Source organism: Pleurodeles waltl, unplaced genomic scaffold (genome assembly GCF_031143425.1).
Source record: "Pleurodeles waltl isolate 20211129_DDA unplaced genomic scaffold, aPleWal1.hap1.20221129 scaffold_37, whole genome shotgun sequence".
Taxonomy (NCBI): Eukaryota; Metazoa; Chordata; class Amphibia; order Caudata; family Salamandridae; genus Pleurodeles; species Pleurodeles waltl.
In genome coordinates this window covers 8,432,289-8,450,508 of record NW_027150076.1, presented here as the reverse complement: position 1 = coordinate 8,450,508, position 18,220 = coordinate 8,432,289, and the positions used below count along the sequence as shown (strand labels likewise).

Here is an 18,220-nt window from a genome sequence, read left to right as displayed (position 1 = left end):
CATGTCGACTTTGCCTTTTTCTCCCCACCAACACACACAATCTGCAATGGCAGTGTGCATGTGTTAGGTGAGGGGTCCCTTAGGGTGGCACAACACATGCTGCAGCCCTTAGGGACCTTCCCTGGTCACAGGGTCCTTGGTACCACTGGTACCTTTTACAAGGGACTTATCTGTGTGCCAGGGGTGTGCCAATTGTGGAAACAATGGTACATTTTTAGCAAATGAACACTGGTGTTGGGGCCTGGTTAGCAGGGTCCCAGCACACTTGTCAGTCAAGTCAGCATCAATATCAGGCAAAAAGTAGGGGGGTATCTGCAACAGGGAGCCACTTTCCTACAGTAGGCATTCCCACATTAAAATCCATGCAGAACTGATGCAGTGAAATTTACAACTTTTCACTGCATCACTCCGCAACTTGACTGCATCAAAATCCTTACGCATACTCGGACCATGCGTAAGGATTGAGGCAGGACTTTTAACACAGGACTCTCGTCTGTGTTCCTACACATTGCTGGAATTGCGTCGAGAATGTCATCCAGGGGGCGCATATATAGATTAAATAAAGTGGGGCTCAAAGAGGAGCCCTGAGGCACCCCCTCCTGAAACAGGAGGACCTGGGATTGAAAGGGTTTTGTCAGCACCTGAAAGGATCGGTCCTGCAGGAAGGAGGCTAACCACTGCAAAGCCTTGTTCCTGACGCCACACTTCCACAGTTGTTCAAGCAGAAGGTTGTGTGACGCGGTGTTGAAGGCAGCACTGAGATCTAACATCAGCACCACCGCTGTATTGCCTCTATCTGTAATTTGACAAAGACGGGGACTCTGTACTGTAGGGGTGCGAAAACCCAACTGAGTCTTATAGAGAAGCGCTTTTATCTCATATAAAAAAGACAATTACTGATTTACCCATTTTCCAGCCACCTTAAAGGCGAATGGGAGCAGCTAAATTGTTCACAGTAGAGTAGCATACACTGGAGTAACGCATAACGGAGTGGTGTAGACTGGAGTGGCATACACTGCAGACACATGACTTGAGCCCTCAGCGAGTATACTGGTGTTAATCTATATATATCTTGTGAGATCAGCCATTCAAAGTGTTTGCTGAATAAAACATATCACCTTCTTTTGGGAATACTGCAATTGAGAATGTCTTTTTTTTTTTAAATACCTATCTATAATAAACTGATTTATTTCCTTTCCCTACGCTATATCCAGGAATGTTCTCCTGGTGTTTTCTCTTATAATGATCACGATTGATACTACAACAAAATAATTCCTGACAATAAATTGATAAGCCTTTCTTCTCAGTCTACTTTCTCTATGGCTAGTACATGTATTTCACATTTGGAGTACTGAGAGGGTTTTCTCATTCATTGTTCGGTGTTTTGCCTGAAGGTGCAAGGCCTTTTCTTGAGGTCCCCCGAAGAGAGTAGTAAGTGGGCAGTCCCCCCAGCGTCCTGAATGTGGCGGGTAGAAGTGGGCAGTAGAGGTGATTGACATGGTCATTTGTCCATATTACTGCTGGGTCCTTAGTGGTTTGGCTAACAGTGGTTAGTCAAGGATCCTTTTTAGCCCTTGACTCTTTAATATTGGTGGCTGAGGACGAGCAGCCAAGTCTGACTGTAGAAACGTGAGTAAAGAAAGACGAGCCATGAGTCCTTCTCACTTAGCCTCCATCTCTCGTGTCTCTTTACAGCGTCATGCTGGAGTCAAGATCAAGGGGTACTTGCTTCCCCACTGCTTCTGCCAAGCTGGTTCCTTTGGCAGTGCTATGGCTACGTTATAGATAGTAACAGTGGGAATAACTCTTTCATCAAATCTAGTGCGTGACAAATTATTAATAATAATAAAATATTTTATTGTTTGATTCATTAACATTCTTTGAATAAAGACCAATTCCAGATCAGAAGCAATAGTGGATCATAAAATAGAAATGACTATTCCTTAATTGAAAACCTGTAGATCATCAGCTAATTGGACACATTAACAATAAAGAGACCAACCGTGTCAATACAGAAATAAAAGCAGCTAATCACGGTGCTAGGACTGCTAAGAACATATAAAGTCACATACATTGTTGACGTTCCCGTAAGGTCAAAAGGACAAACTCAGCAGCTCTTCTACAAAGCATATTTTTTGGTTCCTCAAGACATAACTACAAGGCACATGTTACAGAGTGTATAATATTTTCAAGGAAAACACGTTTGAGTATTGGCTTTGATTCCAGCACCAGGTCTTGACAACTGCACAATACTTGAGCTAGAGGTTAACTTTTCTCATTACAGAGCCCACAGTTATTTATATAACTTCTGTCCATTATTCTATTTCCATACAACTCTCGAGACAGTAGTTAGCACAAAAGGAATCTTCTTGGTATGTAACCTCAGGGGTCTCATTAATTACCTTTACGAGGCAGGTGTAATGTAACCGCCACTCGGATATTCAGCTAACCTCGCATTATGAGCAGGCCTCGCTCAGCCTGAATGAGCTTATAATTACCACGCGCTGCACCTGTACTTTGAATGGAATATGAGGTTTGGGGGGAGTGTTGACATCCCCTAAAACACACCTGACAGTAGGTGAACAAAAACTTACATCCACATGTTGGAAACCTGCATTGACTGCAGCTCTAGCCAGAAAAGGTGCTTTCAATTGTTCAGATCTGCTTGTTAGTCCGCATTCTGAAGTTTGCATTGTTTAACCGACTGGAACAGGTAGAAAATGTCCCTCCATGCACTGGAAAACACAATGTCATTTCTAGTAGTAAGAAGTGCTCTGGTTGCAAAAGAGAGGAACACAATCATCAGATTTAGTTTACCACGGCATATTTTTTTACGTTTTATAGATTGCCACATCTGAGTTTTATATAATTTGAGGAAAGCGTAACTAGGGGGAATATTATGTCGTTGAGATACGAAGCGATCATGTTACGGATGAGGACAACTGCATCACTGGGGACACATAAGAGTTAGTATGTATGAAAGATGAAGTTTGCAGAAAACACTTGAATGTAAAAGAAAATCAAGAACCAAAACGACCACAGAGAGTTTTGGTTAAATTGTCTGTCAAATCATTCAGCTTGTTAAACTCTTCTAGTTGATCTTACTCACAAGACCTATCAAAACGTACATTAACCTTCTTATGTCTCTGTCCCTTCACCTACAGAGAGAATGTGCAACTTTTTTGAGAGTCTGTTGGACAAATCAGAAGAATAGAGGCCGAAACAGGGAGCAAGGATACTTCACTGCTTTGCACCACAAATAGAATAATATGTTTGGTCAGTCGATTACTAAGCCCTACTCGTACCCGTATCCAGGTGCCAATATGGTGATCTGTACGAAGAATTAACAATGGACGAGTATTATCTCAGCTGTGTAGTTTCTGTCAAAGCTCAACTCAAGCACCTTTTTTAATACAGCAGTACAGTCTTTGGAGCATGTATAAAGTTTATCATCCTTAACGAGGTTTTTGTACTTACATTGCAGCATTGCAAAAGTCAATATATAGTCAGTGGTGGGGTAAGTTACTGCGAAAAGGGGGGAAATCCCAGTGACTTCAACCATTCTTTAGACTCATTCAATTTTAGAAAATATTTCAGCATCACTACCAAGTCGGGTCACAAGGCCATAGTTTTTCATCTCTTTTTGATCTTCCTTTTTAAATATCGATGTATCAAAGAGTCACACCAAGCATCTAGAATACGTTCTGAAGAGAAAGTATTTTTAAGGAACATAATTAAAATGTTGTCTAAAACCTTGGGGCAAGCTTGAAACCGATCTACCGGACGGCTAGTAAGGGCAGGAGCAGTTCTAACTTCAGCAGTATCTATGTGCGCATGTGCAAGAGTTTCTACATCCAGCGCATGTACACCAGTTCCGTGAAGGGAAATTAACATCTAAACAATGCAAATTGAAAACTCTGGTCAAATAGTTTACCCAGGTATTTGGTAGTACATTAAAGGTTTTTATAGCATCCAGCCATTTCCATTCATTCCATATGGTGCCTAATGACTTACAAGATGGGCAGATTGGCACTGAATTTGAAAATGTAGATTGGCATTTGAAAAGTTCAGCAGGCTCACAGCACCTATTGTTCTAGGTGCTTATCTGAGACCTCATGCTTTTAACCACAGTATAGTTTTGGTTTTCATGTAAATAGCACTTCAACATACTAACACATAATTCACTCACACTGCACCGTTATACATGAGCACCTTGATTACTTCACTTTAAATTGTGGAATTTGTGGAATTTAACTTTCTACTAAATGTGATATATTATTCACAAACTTCACTGGTACAGAAAATTCTTTATGGTACAACCACTGCACTACATACAATTGACATGTATGTAACAGTTGATGTAGGCAGCATGTTTTACGTTGTGTTGTATGAAGCCTAAGCCTTGATTCTGATAGGCCACAGAGGAATCTTGTTCCTTGTTTTTGTCCAAAGAGGAATTATCATGAAATAGATTTAGATTCAGGTTACCAGTATTATTTTGTGACACCACCTACATAACAATAAATTAAGCTCAATCATGACGCTGTTGAAGAGTTTCCTACTTTGAATGGACACAGAAGATAAATAAATTATTTAAATTAGTAAATGGTTATTTCTATGTTGCATTCAAAGGCAGCCTAAGTAGGAACTGAAAGTATCACATTTGATGCACTTTTTCCCTCTACAGTTGAAGCTGTTACACTCGTTCTCAGGAGAGCTGCAATGCTTCCCCTCGCTCTGCCATATGGACTTGACAAAGCTTTTCTATTAAGATATACAAATGCAGAAAGCTTTATCAGCCACACACCGTGTATCCTGGAGGCAATTTCACGACTCTGAACCAACTTAACATCTTTCACATCAAATCTGTTCTTCAAACAGGCGCTATTTAGAGAGGGCCCGAGTTCTTCATAAAGAATGACAACGCATCCTCAAGGGGGAAAGGGCCGGACCATCTGCTCAGTATAACCTGCCAACGCAGTGCGCATCCTGTTCCAGTTTTTAAGATTAGACTCATCTAATAAACCTATAAACTTTGAATTTTCAGTTATGGTGCGAGTTGCTTTTTAACCTGTTGTACAGCACATTTTTAAGGCATCTATTTGCTCATCAGTAATGGAGCTAGTGCTGTTAGCATCTCTCACTGGAGAGAATGTTTCCATTTCATTCTCACGTCTGAAACGTGAAGAATGATCAGAGTTGAGTTAAAGGGTAGGGAAATCAGTGCTGGCCAGAAAACCAATATCGATCCACCATTGCAGAAAGGTCTGCATTTCTTGGACAATGACGGAAACTTAATTCCTCCATTTACTGGAGAAATGTTTCTTTTATCAGAGAAATAACTAAATTCAAATGCTTCAGTAGCCTTAAATTTAACTTCACACATCCAGGTTAGCATTTTTAAATGGCAAATCATATATTTTCATAGTTCAAAATATCTGGCCGACCCACTGATAAGAACCATGGGATGATATGAGTTACTAGGCTAAAAACACATCATAATGCAGTTTGAAATCAGGGTGTTTGATCTGATAAATCAATCTAAGCCAAATCCCATGGTCTTAAACAAGCCTAAAGAATTCCTATGTGAATAAAAAGTTGTATCAATATTGAACGGTATATCAGTGACAGCATCAGGGCAGCTTATTTAGCTGATTTTCTAACAATCAAAGTGACATGATCAGTAAATGTACATAGGTTGATGTTTTGTTTTGCCCACCACGTCACCTCAGACTAGACCCACGGATATGCAAATCAGGCTTGGTCCTACTCCAAGAGGACCACATCCACCCCAAACCTTTTTTGTATTCCTCAGTTCAACGCTGAAAGTGTGACAGGTATGTCCAGATGTGGAGCCTGTGCTCACTTTGCCCACTGGAATCAAACTTTACCTCACTGATGAGACCTAAGAAGGTTAAAACTTATTTTCCGTCCACTGAAGTTGTAATTAGCCCCATAGTCTGTTTTGTGGGTTTATCTTTATCAGCAGAGATTGCAATGTCCTGTTACTGTACCATGTTTGTTTCCTGTACTTTGGAAGCAGCAGGGTTCTTGTATCTGTTTTGTAAGCTGATCCCGCTATGTTTACAGAGTTTCTTAGGTTCATCTGTACTGCCTCCTGTATATTATTATTCAACCATGGCCACCTGCTGTTCCACAAATAGGTGGGAGACAGTCAAGCACCCCATACAGCAGAAGATGTCTTTATTTCATGTTGCAATCTTTCCATCCATCAAGTCAATCATTCTCTGCGTGAGCAGCTGCCCTAGGATGGCATTATTAATCTCATGGCTTTGGGAATAAAATCTCTGTGTACCTCTTGTGTTTAGTCCTGATAAGCACTGTCTTTCTGTGAGTTTTTACTATTTTCCATGACAGTTTTGTGCTTTGCCCTTGTATACTTTTCCTATAGTCCAGATACTTGAATGTGTTTATAATCTGTTTTCCTGCTTCTGTTCCTTCTTTTATCTCCACTTATTGCTGGACTGTCTATCACGCAATCCATTTTGCAAAAAGCTTTGCAGGTGCAATGAAAGAAGCAGGTAGGCCTGAAGTATTTAGGCCTCTGTTTATCACACTACATCTTCTCTTTATTCTGATATGATGATGTTACCAGAGTATTTGCAATGGTCCTAGGAGGGTGGGTAGGTTGGTGTTCCCAGAGACCCAGGCTACTCCGAATATTCAAGTGTATGGGTCATTCATTGGCATTCAGTGATCTTACGTTTGACGTCCCTAATAATATTGCTGATCTGTGATAATTCTGTGGTTACAAAACTGAAGGACAGATCAGGAATCCCAAGCTGTCCAGCCTATAGTTATAGCGTTTTAAGCTGCACTCCGGCCTTACTTTCATTCATCAGTAGACTTCCTTCCACCTTTTCCTCTGGTTGCTTTCTGTGTAGGCACTGGATCTTTGTCTTTCCAAAAGTATTTGTGCACACCCACAATACCCTTTTAATATTGTCCATTTTCATGCATAGGTAAAGATGAGTCTTTTTTTGGCTTTTGACATATGCTGGCCATTCACAGTTTTCAAGTCATCAAACAGCATAAGTGATATTATGAGTTAATTATAACCATATCCAAGGCCACACACAGGGCTGTTTAATGGGTTAAATGTTTATTAAATGACAATTGAGAGATATTCACAGATAATCTCAGAGGTCAATGTTCAGACATGCCCTCAGTTTTTGAATGCTGCCACAAACCCTGTAATGTAGTTGTGCGTCCTCAGCTTATTTGATGAGGGAGATGTCTTGTTTTGCAAGATGTACCCATGATGGTTTAATTTAAAAGTTGAAGAATATGGAGCTTTTGGAAATGGGTAAACACTGGTGATTATTTCTTCTGCTACAATGGAGTTTAGAAGATTGGTTTTCATTCTGCAAAGGAGGGAAATAACCTCAATTCCACACCATGCTTGTACAATGTTCTACAATCTATGAAGCAGAACACTACAAACGTTTCATTTTCATATCTGTAGTCCGCAGATGTTATCACAACGGCTTGGTGCCCAGCTGGCACTCTGGAATGGTGCTAGCCGGCGCTATACTTTTTTACGCAAACCTGTGCTTACGCAGGTTTGCATCAAAAAGTATAAATCAGGGCCTGAGTCTTGCAGCCACAGTGAAACACAGGGTAAAACATGACCACTAAGCACACTAAGCGAGCAACTGGGAGTGCAGGGAGGAAAGGGCACTGAGTGATGAGTGGTGGGGAGGCAGTGAAAGCTGCTTGTCTTCTTTCTTGCATGAGGTTAAAACTGATGCTGGCACTTGTGTAGTACTAAGGGTATATGGGAACATTATTTGATAATAGTCTCATTCTTTCTTTCAAGCTGTGAAGATCCCAGAAGGAGGCTCCGGCAGGGGTTGACAATATTGCAGATTTAACCCCTGCATACAGGGAAATCCAAACAAGAATTTTTACAACCCTCAATGTATATTGATGTATTTTGAAACATCTATTTGGCATATCTAGAGCATAACTTTAACTCTCTCATGTTGAGTCAGATTCATTTTAAAGCTGATGTTTATCTGCCATTCAGAAAAAAGGTGATGTTTCCCTTGCATGAGTTCTCTCATGTACAGTGATACTGGATTTATGAATGAAACATTTCTGACATTCCAAGCACGGATAAAGGCTTTAGCTCCAGTGTGGGTTCTCTCATGTGCAGTGAGATGCCTTTTGTAACTAAAACTTATCTGGCATTCAGGACATGGGTAAACTTTTTCTCCATTGTGGGTTCACTTCTGTTGAGTAAGATTACTGCTGCATCTGGAGCTTTTCGGACATTCGGAGCATGAATAAGGTTTTTGTCAAGTGTGTATTTTGTGATGTTTAATAAGACTATTTTTGTACCTGAAGGACTTGTGACATTCAGAGCACTCATAAGGTGTTTGCCCAGTGTGGGCTCTCTCGTGTCTTTTGAGATTGCCTTTCTGATTGAAGCTCTTCTAGCATTCAGGGCACTGATAAGGGTTTTCCCCAGTGTGAGTTCTTTCATGTGAATTGAGATTGTATTTAATACTGAATGTTTTCTGGCATTCAGAGCACTGATAAGGTTTTTGCCCAGTGTGAGCTTTCTCGTGTCTTTTGAGATTGCCTTTCTGATTGAAGCTCTTCTGGCATTCAGAGCACTGATAAGGTTTCTCCCCAGTGTGGGTTCTTTCATGTGAATTGAGATTGCACTTATTACTGAATGTTTTAGGGCATTCAGAGCACTGATAAGGTTTTTCCCCAGTGTGGATTTGCTTATGTTGAACAAGACCAATTTTCTGTCTGAAGATTTTCTGACATTCAGAGCACTGATAAGGTTTATCCCCAGTGTGGGTTCTCTCATGTAAAGTGAGATTGGATTTATGGCGGAATGTTTTTTGGCATTCAGAGCACTGATAAGGGGTTTCCCCAGTGTGGGTTCTCTCATGAAGTTTGAGAAAAACTTTCTGTCTGAAGATTTTCTGACATTCCGAGCTCTCATAAGGTTTTTCCCCAGTGTGGGTTCTCTCACGTGCAGTGAGATTACTTTTGCAACGGAAGCTTTTCTGGCTCTCAGAACAATTATAAGGTTTTTCCCCAGTGTGTGTTCTCTCATGCACAGTGAGATGACTTTTGCAACGGAAGCTTTTCCGGCACTCAGAGCAGTAATATGGCTTTTGTCCTGAGTGGGCTCTCTCATGTGCAGTGAGATAACTTTTGTAAGTGAACCTTTTCTGGCATTCGGGACATGAATAAGGTTTTTCTCCGGTGTGGGTTCGCTCATGTTGAGTAAGATGACTGTTGCATCTGAAGCTTTTCTTACATTTCGAGCATGAATACGTTTTTTGCCCAGTGTGCATTTTGTGATGTTGAATAAAAGTGTTTTTAAGCCGGAAGTGTTTTTGGCATTCAGAGCACTGATAAGGTTTCTCTCCAGTGTGGGTTCTTGTATGTAAACTGAGATTGAATTTATCGCAGAATGTTTTCTGGCATTCAGAGCACTGATAAGGTTTCTCTCCAGTGTGGGTTCTTGTATGTAAATTAAGATTGAATTTATGGCAGAATTTTTTCTGGCATTCAGAGCACTGATAAGGTTTTTGCCCAGTGTGGCTTCTCTCGTGTAATTTGAGATTGCCTTTCTGACTGAAGCTTTTCTGGCATGCCGAGCACTGATAAGGTTTATGTCCAGTGTGTGTTCTTTCATGATGAGTGAGCTTGGTTTTATGAGTGAAGCTTTTATGGCATTCAGAGCACTGATGAGGTTTTTCACCTGTGTGGGTTCTTTCATGCTGAATGAGACCAACCTTCTGACTGAAGATTTTCTGACATTCAGTGCACTGATAATGTTTTTCCCCAGTGTGGGTTCTCTCATGCAAAGCGAAACTGGATTTTTGACAGAATGTTTTCTGGCATTCGGAGCACTGATAAGGTTCCTGCCCAGGGTATGTTCTCTCATGTTGAATGAGATTGCGTTTCTGACTGAAGCTTTTTTGGCATTCAGAACACTTATAAGGTTTTTTCCCAGTATGGGCCCTGTGATGTTTAATGAGAGTAGTTTTGCAACTGAAGCTTTTCTGGCATACATAACATTGATAAGGTTTTTGCTGAGTGTGGGTTCGCTTGTGTAGAGAAAAATTGGATTCATGACTGAAGCTTTTCTGACATTCAGGGCACTGATACGGTTTTGCCCCAGTGTGTGTTCTTTCATGCTGAGTAAGATTACACTTATAACCGACACTTTTCTGACCTTCAGAGCACTGATACAGCTTTGGTCCAGTATGTGTTATTTCATGTTGAATGGAATTGACTTTCAGATTCAAGCATTTCTGGCACTCTAAGCTCTTATAAGGTGGTTTCCCAGTGTGTGTTTTCTGATGTTGAGTGAGATATGACTGATAAGTAACCTTTTCTTCACACTGAGTGCACTTATGAAATTTCATTCTGGATTTAATTGGGGTTTATCCTGGATACTTCCCATGGTATAACCGAACTGAATTCCACAGTCAGGACATGTTTACATAATGTTCATCACTACCCTCAAAACACTTGTATTGAACCATGATCACTTTTGTTTGGAGTTCATTAGGTGTCACATCTGTAGGATGCCTTTCTAAGTAATCCCGTAAACCTTCTCTGACCATTCCCTTGCACCTATGATATTTGGTTTTGTGGCGAAGCTTTTACTTACAAGGGGTTTATGCAGCACTGATACGTTCTTTGCCGGGGTGAGTGATTACAAGTTAGATACAATTTTACATGCCTGGATTGTCAGGAAGTAGTCCCTGTTAAGATATTATGTACCATTAGTAGCAGAACACAGGTTAATTTTTTCATTTACACACTGCCCACACCAGGGATGTCACTGAATCTGAAGGTTCTGACCAGTTACAAATAACCAGGATTATCTCCAGGGATGGAGATGGTGGTAAGAATAGTTAGTCACTGGATATGATGTTCCAATGTTTTTGCTTTCCTAAGATTAAAGAAAGATCTTTAACTATTACTTTCTTTTGTATCATGCGTGTTCTATGATCCTGATTCAGATAAGACATATGAGTAAAATCTGTTCTCTCATGTTGAAGTAGATAGTCTTTCTGACAAAGATTTCACAGTTTAGGCACTGCTATAGTTTTTTCTCAGCATTACTTCTCTATCGCATTCCTCATTTGCCACAAGACTGAATTTATAACAGAGGTTTGGTAATTCTCTAATGCCAGATTTTCTTCTGTTTTCGGTGCTGCTTTTCTGCAATTTGCATTGCTGTGTAAATCATAAGTTGTATAGAGTAACATGAAATATTCTTTCAATTAGTATGTATTTTGGGCTCCAATATGCATATGTATATTTTTTACACTTTAAAGGCTGTTCTAGCTCGAATTCTCACACTACCATTTATGTCTTCTGTATTTTAGATGTCTGATTATGTATAATGAAATTTGTGGAATTCGACAAATCATTTGCGGTTTCGGTAGTTTCCTTTAATGTTAGTTCCTCACCAATCCTGAGGTCTAGGCAGAAGTTAATTTTTGGAGCTCTGGGCATCTTCTACAAAAAAGTGTTTATTTCCATTCATATTTTTAAATAACTGGTCTGCTTTTTTGCCAAGGTTGCATTCACCTGTAGGATTAAAAATAGAGATGTTACTAAGTGTAAACCGGTACAATAAAAGAACCACTTTAATGTTAAATGGTAGCACATTATCAGAAGGCAGCCAATTCAAGTACAATTTGTATTTGTATTTTTTTTTATAGTTTAGCTGTTTTACTGCGACCAGTTGATGTCCACCACAATCTAAAGGAAATTTGGCAGGAATGCTAGCAGGAAAAGGATTTTCTTTCAAAAAGCAAAGTCTGAACATGAGACAAAAGCTTCCATCACGTCCTGAGTTCATTTTTTTTGTTTGCTGTAGCACCTTGATACATTCCTTATGGCTTCCTGGAGTCGCAGGATTTGGTTTCTCACACCCTGGAACTAAAGATACAGTTAACCTTCCAATCCAAACCAGACAGCCAAGAACTCCATATTGTTCTGCCTGGATAAAGTTGTGGTTAAATATACAGTCCATGAGCTGCCTGTGAAGGCCACCAGTACAAGCAAACTTTGAATAAAGGGGGTGCTGAAGTCATGCCACTTTTGTCTGATATCAGTGGTGTGAAATACTCCTCTTACCCTTTAACCACAGGACTTGTTGAAAAATTTTAGAACAAACAATAAACAAGATTCAGCCAGAAAGCTTGTTGAACACTTAAAATAAACATTAAGTAAGGTTTTGCCTCATGACAAGAGCTTGTTGAACATTTGTAAAGTGAACAATAAGCATGAAGTGGCAAACAGACCTTGCGGCTACTGCTGGATTGAGTGGAACTATTCTTTTATGAAAGACAAGAAGGATTGAGGCACGCAGGCACTAATCTTCTGGAAGCACACAAGAGGAATGTTATACTATCAGGAATGAATTTGCATGAGCTTAATTATCACCATTTGTTGACACATTTGTAAAACCGAAGAACATTGTAGGTGTTGTTGGTCTCCAGCTGGTGAGGACAGATAACAATGTTTACACATACTGGTGACCACAGATGGCCAATGTGAAAATGGACCAGAGGCTGCTACAAATCCAAAATAAGTTATAAATACTGATAAAAACAAAACGTGTCTGGAAAGAAAAACTACACAAATTAGTTTAAAAGTTAACCACAGGTCTCTAAAATTGGCTCATAGAAACGTAAATCTTTGTACAAATGGAGCATTTTAAACACAGCAACTTACAAAAAACAAATTATAGAACCCAATATGTTCCACTTTATCAGGTCACTTACCATCAAAAGAGCAGCTACACATTATACAATCTAAAACCACAATATTGTTAAAATCTGCTGTATTCGGGAAACGTTGACTAGTGTTTAAATGGAAGATGCATTGACTAATATAGTGCATTACAGGAAGGGTTACTACTCAACTACTTATGGTATCTTTTATCACCAGAGACTCTATAGCTAACATCACAGGGTTCTCCCAGTTCCTGTAACGAGAAAGCAGAGAGGGACCAGTTTATCACCAGGGATCGGCTGCTCCCACAACAGCAGGTGTGCTTTGTCCTGAGCTCTTCTGCGCCGGGTGGCCGCTGTCTACGGTACAAGCTACATACTGCATACTGGAAATATGAAAAATACTGTATATATAGAGATATACCGAAGTGGAGTCACATATTTGTTATTTACAGTAGAGTTGTATGTTCTATTTCTCTTAAACACATTTTAAACACACTCTCTCTCTCTCTTTCTATATATAAGGTTAAAGTGACATCATAAGTAGGTAAGGCAATAATAGTTAACTTTACGTTAAAAACAACCCTATAAATTAACTGCAATAACAAAGGTTAAAGTGATGTTGTTCTAATTAGGTAATGTCAGTCGTAACAATGTGTTTTAAATCCAAAAACACACTGACATTCACCAGTAATATTTGACTGAGCCAACTATAAATTGAGCCCCTTCCATGCACATCACATATTACTTCACTCATGTCATGTTTAATCACACCACTGATGACATCACTGATTAAAGCTCAAGTGGCATCATTGATGACATCACTGATGACATCATTCAATGAATGTGACAGTTTAGTATATGCCTAACATATCAAAGGTATTCAGCAAGGTACATCTAGACCTAATTTTCCATAGCCTCTTTTTCGTTAATGTGGGTGTAAGCTTTTGCCACAAGCTTGGCCTCCCAATGGGTTGTGGGTGTATGAAGGGAGTGAGCTCGCCACGAGTGGTTGTGCAAACACGGTGCGCAGCAGAGACTTGCTGACTAAATTCAACAAGTTTATTTCCAGGTCTCACCCCATGAAACGTACAAGCAAATATATAGGTCTGTTCTATGGACACATACAACACAGTACAAGCAAATATATACATCTGTACTACAGACACATATAATACAATACAATACAATGAAGAGCATAAAACAGTAAAATGCATGATTCCAGAACAAAAAAGCATTAAAATGTCACATTTAGGTGCTTGGTCTCCTGGTTTTACACAAAATGTCAAGAAAACAGTTATAGAAGATTTTAAAAAAATCTCATTCAGTGCAAAAAGTCACTGAGAAACAATTGCTTCACGTATTCTAAAGATGAAGTGCATGATTACAAACAGCAATGGACTGGACTAATGGGCTCAAATACTGAGCTTCCATAATTCAAATCGGCTTAGTGTCGTATCGTACTCAAATAGCAAAAAACACTCCATTGTTCAATGATCATAGCAGTAATCCCTGCTTCTTCCTATAGAGCCAAACCGCATATAAGCAGCGACTAAATGCAAAGACTACTAGGGGGCTGGTATCCATCTTAAAAATCAGAAGAGCTATTCTATATTGTCTTACACCTAGCACTTGGCATAGAGGCCCTATCCATGCCCATCTTGTCTATAATATGACTGGAATGTGTTCAACATCCTGTCAAATCTGTTCAAAGTGAACAATGAGCAGAATTTCTATTGTCGGACTTCCAGTTTTTGGTAAATGTATTAGCTAACAAAATGAAGAACCAAAATTTACTATACAGTGCTTCGGCTTGGCTGGGTGCAATTACCACCAGGTAGAGCTCTAGGGAAGGGATGTATTTATTAGCCAGAAACTCCTCCGTAAGTCCTCCAATTTTAGAATCACTGTGATAGGACTGGATCTTGAAGCCTTTTCTACCAAAGCATTAGTGCCTGGGTAATGGATGTGGGATCACTCCAACAACTAGCCATCCCTATATTACCCAAAAGCGTTGTATTGGACCCAAGGAATTGGGTGCATTTTCCCAGTGTTCATAATTTCAGTTAGGTCACATCTGAAATGTAACAACTCAGGAGTGGACCACAATGTAACGCAATGGAGGAGAGGTCTAAGGGAGGCCAGGTATCCTATCAAAGAACAAGGGAACCTGAGGAGTATTCTATGGCAGACTAAATAGGGATATAACAAATCAGTTTTCCCTGTGAGACAACCCATAAATATTCCCTGCTCCCCAAATTTCAGACCCTACAAAGCTGCACTTTGTGTCATTGCACAGTACACCTTAATGGCGAGGGAGACAGATTCAGGAGTTATACCTTTATATCTTTTAAAGATGGCAAATGCTCTTTGTTGGAGGATCATTTCGCTTATCTATAGTTGTGATCTCCAAAAACATGAGTTGTCTAGTCTACCAGGTAATCTAAATTGTTGACAGAATGTAAAGTCCAGCCTTTCATCGAAAACCTCCTCTAAAGGACCCGTGCAGGATAGCACCATGACCTTGGTTTTTGATGTATTCAGTTCAAGGCCTCGAGCTACATGGAAGTCAACAAAGTTGGTAAGCGGATTCTGTAGCCAATTTGGGGTGCAGGAGACAATCAGGGTATCATCTGCGAGTAAAAGGGAGGGCACAGAGTTGCCTCCTATCTTTGATGCATCGTGCGTGCAGTTGCTTAGAGATTTAGTAAAATTGTGTATGTAGAGAGAGAATTAGGGGTGAGGCAGGATCACAGCTTTGACGCACCCCACACTCAACAGGTATGAGGGTCAGAAGTTTGCCCCCACCTTACTTGGGAAAAGTCTCCTTTGTGAAGTTTCATAAAAATACTTAGTATTCCCATTGAGGCAAGGGTAGACCATGGGGAATACCAGGTGACCAAATCGAAAGCCGCTCTTAAATTCACAAATCCCACATACAGGTAGGTGATGTTGGATAATCCCAGGTACTTTCAGCACAAGATGAGACTTAAACAAAGAATCTGGTCCATCATGCTCACCTTAAGGCGGAAGCCTGCCTGTAGAGACAAGAGGATGTGAGATTCTGCTGTAGAGAAGTCTACATCGTTTTGGAATTCATCCATAGCCACATTATTAGAACCAGTTGGATTGGTGTATAATGCTCCGTAGTATTCTTTGAATTCTTCATTCATCATACCTTGTGTATGCACTAATTTGCAAGACCTATTTCTGACAGATTGGGAGAGGGGGTACACTCTTTGGTTTTATTAACCAGACAAGCAATTTCCGTGCCCTATCACAAGTAGAATGCGTTCTAGTCAAGCAGGATGTCATGTCTATGCGTTGTAATCATCCTAGTAATTCAGCATGTTTATTTGTAGTGCCCTTTAGTTGCCACCTTTGTCCTGCAGTTATCACCATTTCTCTCTCTAATTCTTGCAAGGAGTCTTCCTCTCATTTGAATTCAAAGTCAATAGTTTAACAAACAGCTATCTTAGTTTTTATACATATGATTCTAACCAGAACTCCAAACACCTCCTTCTCCAGGAGGGGAGTGCAGGCAGTATTCCCATTTTTATTAAAGAAATGAGTGATTGTGTCTCTTAAATGTTTCTGTAAATGTTGAGTCAGTCAGGAGGGATATAGCTTATAGGTATAATTGAGAGTGTGGATTCTTCCCTCCTGTATCTGTAATTCGAGAGGGTCATGGACTGATAACATCCTGCCTCTGTAGGACACATTGTATACATACAGGAGTAACATAGTGGGATAAACAAAATGGTCCATGCATCCATGGAGATCATGGGGGGCAGGTTAAGAGGCAGGGAGTGAGTGGCAGTGCAGTAAGGGAGTGAGTCAGAGGCAGTGCAAACAGTGAGTCAGTGGCAGTGCAGGGAATGAGTGGCAGCGCAGGGAGTGAGGAGCAGTGCAGGAAGGGAGTGAGAGACAGTGCAGGAAGGGAGAGAGAGGCAGTGCAGGAAGGGAGCGAGAGGCAGTGCAAACAGTGAGTGAGTGGACGTGCAGGAAGGGAGTGAGTGGCAGTGCAGGGAGTGAGTGGCAGGGCAGGGAGTGAGAGGCAGTGCAGTGAGTGGAGGTGCAAGGAGTGAGTGGCAGGGCAGGGAGTGAGTGGCAGTGCAGGGAGTGAGTGGCAGGGCAGGGAGTGAGTGAGAGGCAGTGCAGTGAGTGGAGGTGTCAGGTGTCATGATAAAGGTAATCTATTGTCGTAATGCCTTTAGAAGCCCAAGAAGGGACTAACGTTAATGATTTTGGAGTATGGATATTTTCTTAGTGTACCAGATGTAGGTGCAAAAAAATTTGTAAAACTTAGGCCCGTATTTATACTTTTTGACGCTAAACTGCGCTAACGCAGTTTAGCGTCAAACATTTTTGCGCCGGCTAACGCCATTCTGAAGCGCCATGCGGGCGCCGTATTTATTGAATGGCGTTAGCCGGCGCAAGCAGACCGGCGCTGCCTGGTGTGCGTGGAAAAAAAACACGTACACCAGGCAGCGCCGGCGTTGGGAAAAATGGCGCTAGGGCGTCTTAAAAATGGTGCAAGTCAGGTTGACGCAAAAAATCGCCTCCACCCGATTTGCGCCATTTTTAACGACGCCCAGACGCCATTTACATGACTCCTGTCTTAGTAAAGACAGGAGTCATGCCCCCTTGCCCAATGGCCATGCCCAGGGGACTTATGTCCCCTGGGCATGGTCATTGGGCATTGTGGCATGTAGGGGGGCACAAATCAGGCCCCCCTATGCCAAAAAAATATATAAAAAAAAAAAAAATTATACTTACCTGAACTTACGTGAATGTCCCTGGGGTGGGTCCCACCAGCCTTGGGTGTCCTCCTGGGGTGGGCAAGGGTGGCAGGGGGGGTCCCTGGGGGCATGGGAGGGCAGCTGTGGGCTCATTTTGAGCCCACAGGTCCCTTAATGCCTGCCCTGACCCAGGCGTTAAAAAGAGGCGCAAATGCAGGGTTTTTTGACCCGACCACTCCCGGGCGTGATTTTTGCCCGGGAGTATAAATACGACGCATTTGCGTCGCAGTCATTTTTTTGGACGGGAACGCGTACCTTGAATCTCATTAACGCAAGGAAGGCGTTCACACAAAAAAATGACGCTCTTTACTCATACTTTGGCGCTAGACGCGTCTACCGCCAAAGTATAAATATGGCGTTAGTTTTGCGCCGAATTTGCGTCGAAAAAAACGACGCATATTTGGCGCAAACGGAGTATAAATATGCCCCTTAGTGTCGAGGATCGAATGCAACGACAGGATGGCATATACAGTATCTTTAATGATTTTCTGGAAAAACTTGGGTGGGATGTGAGACATTGTTGAGGACGGGGGTGGAAAAGGGTGGCAGATTGTGGCTTCAGCAGGTAGCCAGATAGGTGTACATTCAGTATTGGTGTCAAACCAGCGTGCACCTTGGGTGGCTAGAAAGGCTGTCTTTTACGTGTACCAGTTAGGGAAATAGCATCCA

General features: G+C 41.1%; 1 pseudogene; it reads right to left on the bottom strand.

Annotated features, from left to right (window-relative positions):
* Positions 1 to 7,979: 7,979 nt before the first annotated feature.
* On the bottom strand, positions 7,980 to 10,421 carry LOC138276135 (zinc finger protein 845-like; annotated as a pseudogene).
* Between the last annotated feature and the right edge of the window lie 7,799 nt (positions 10,422 to 18,220).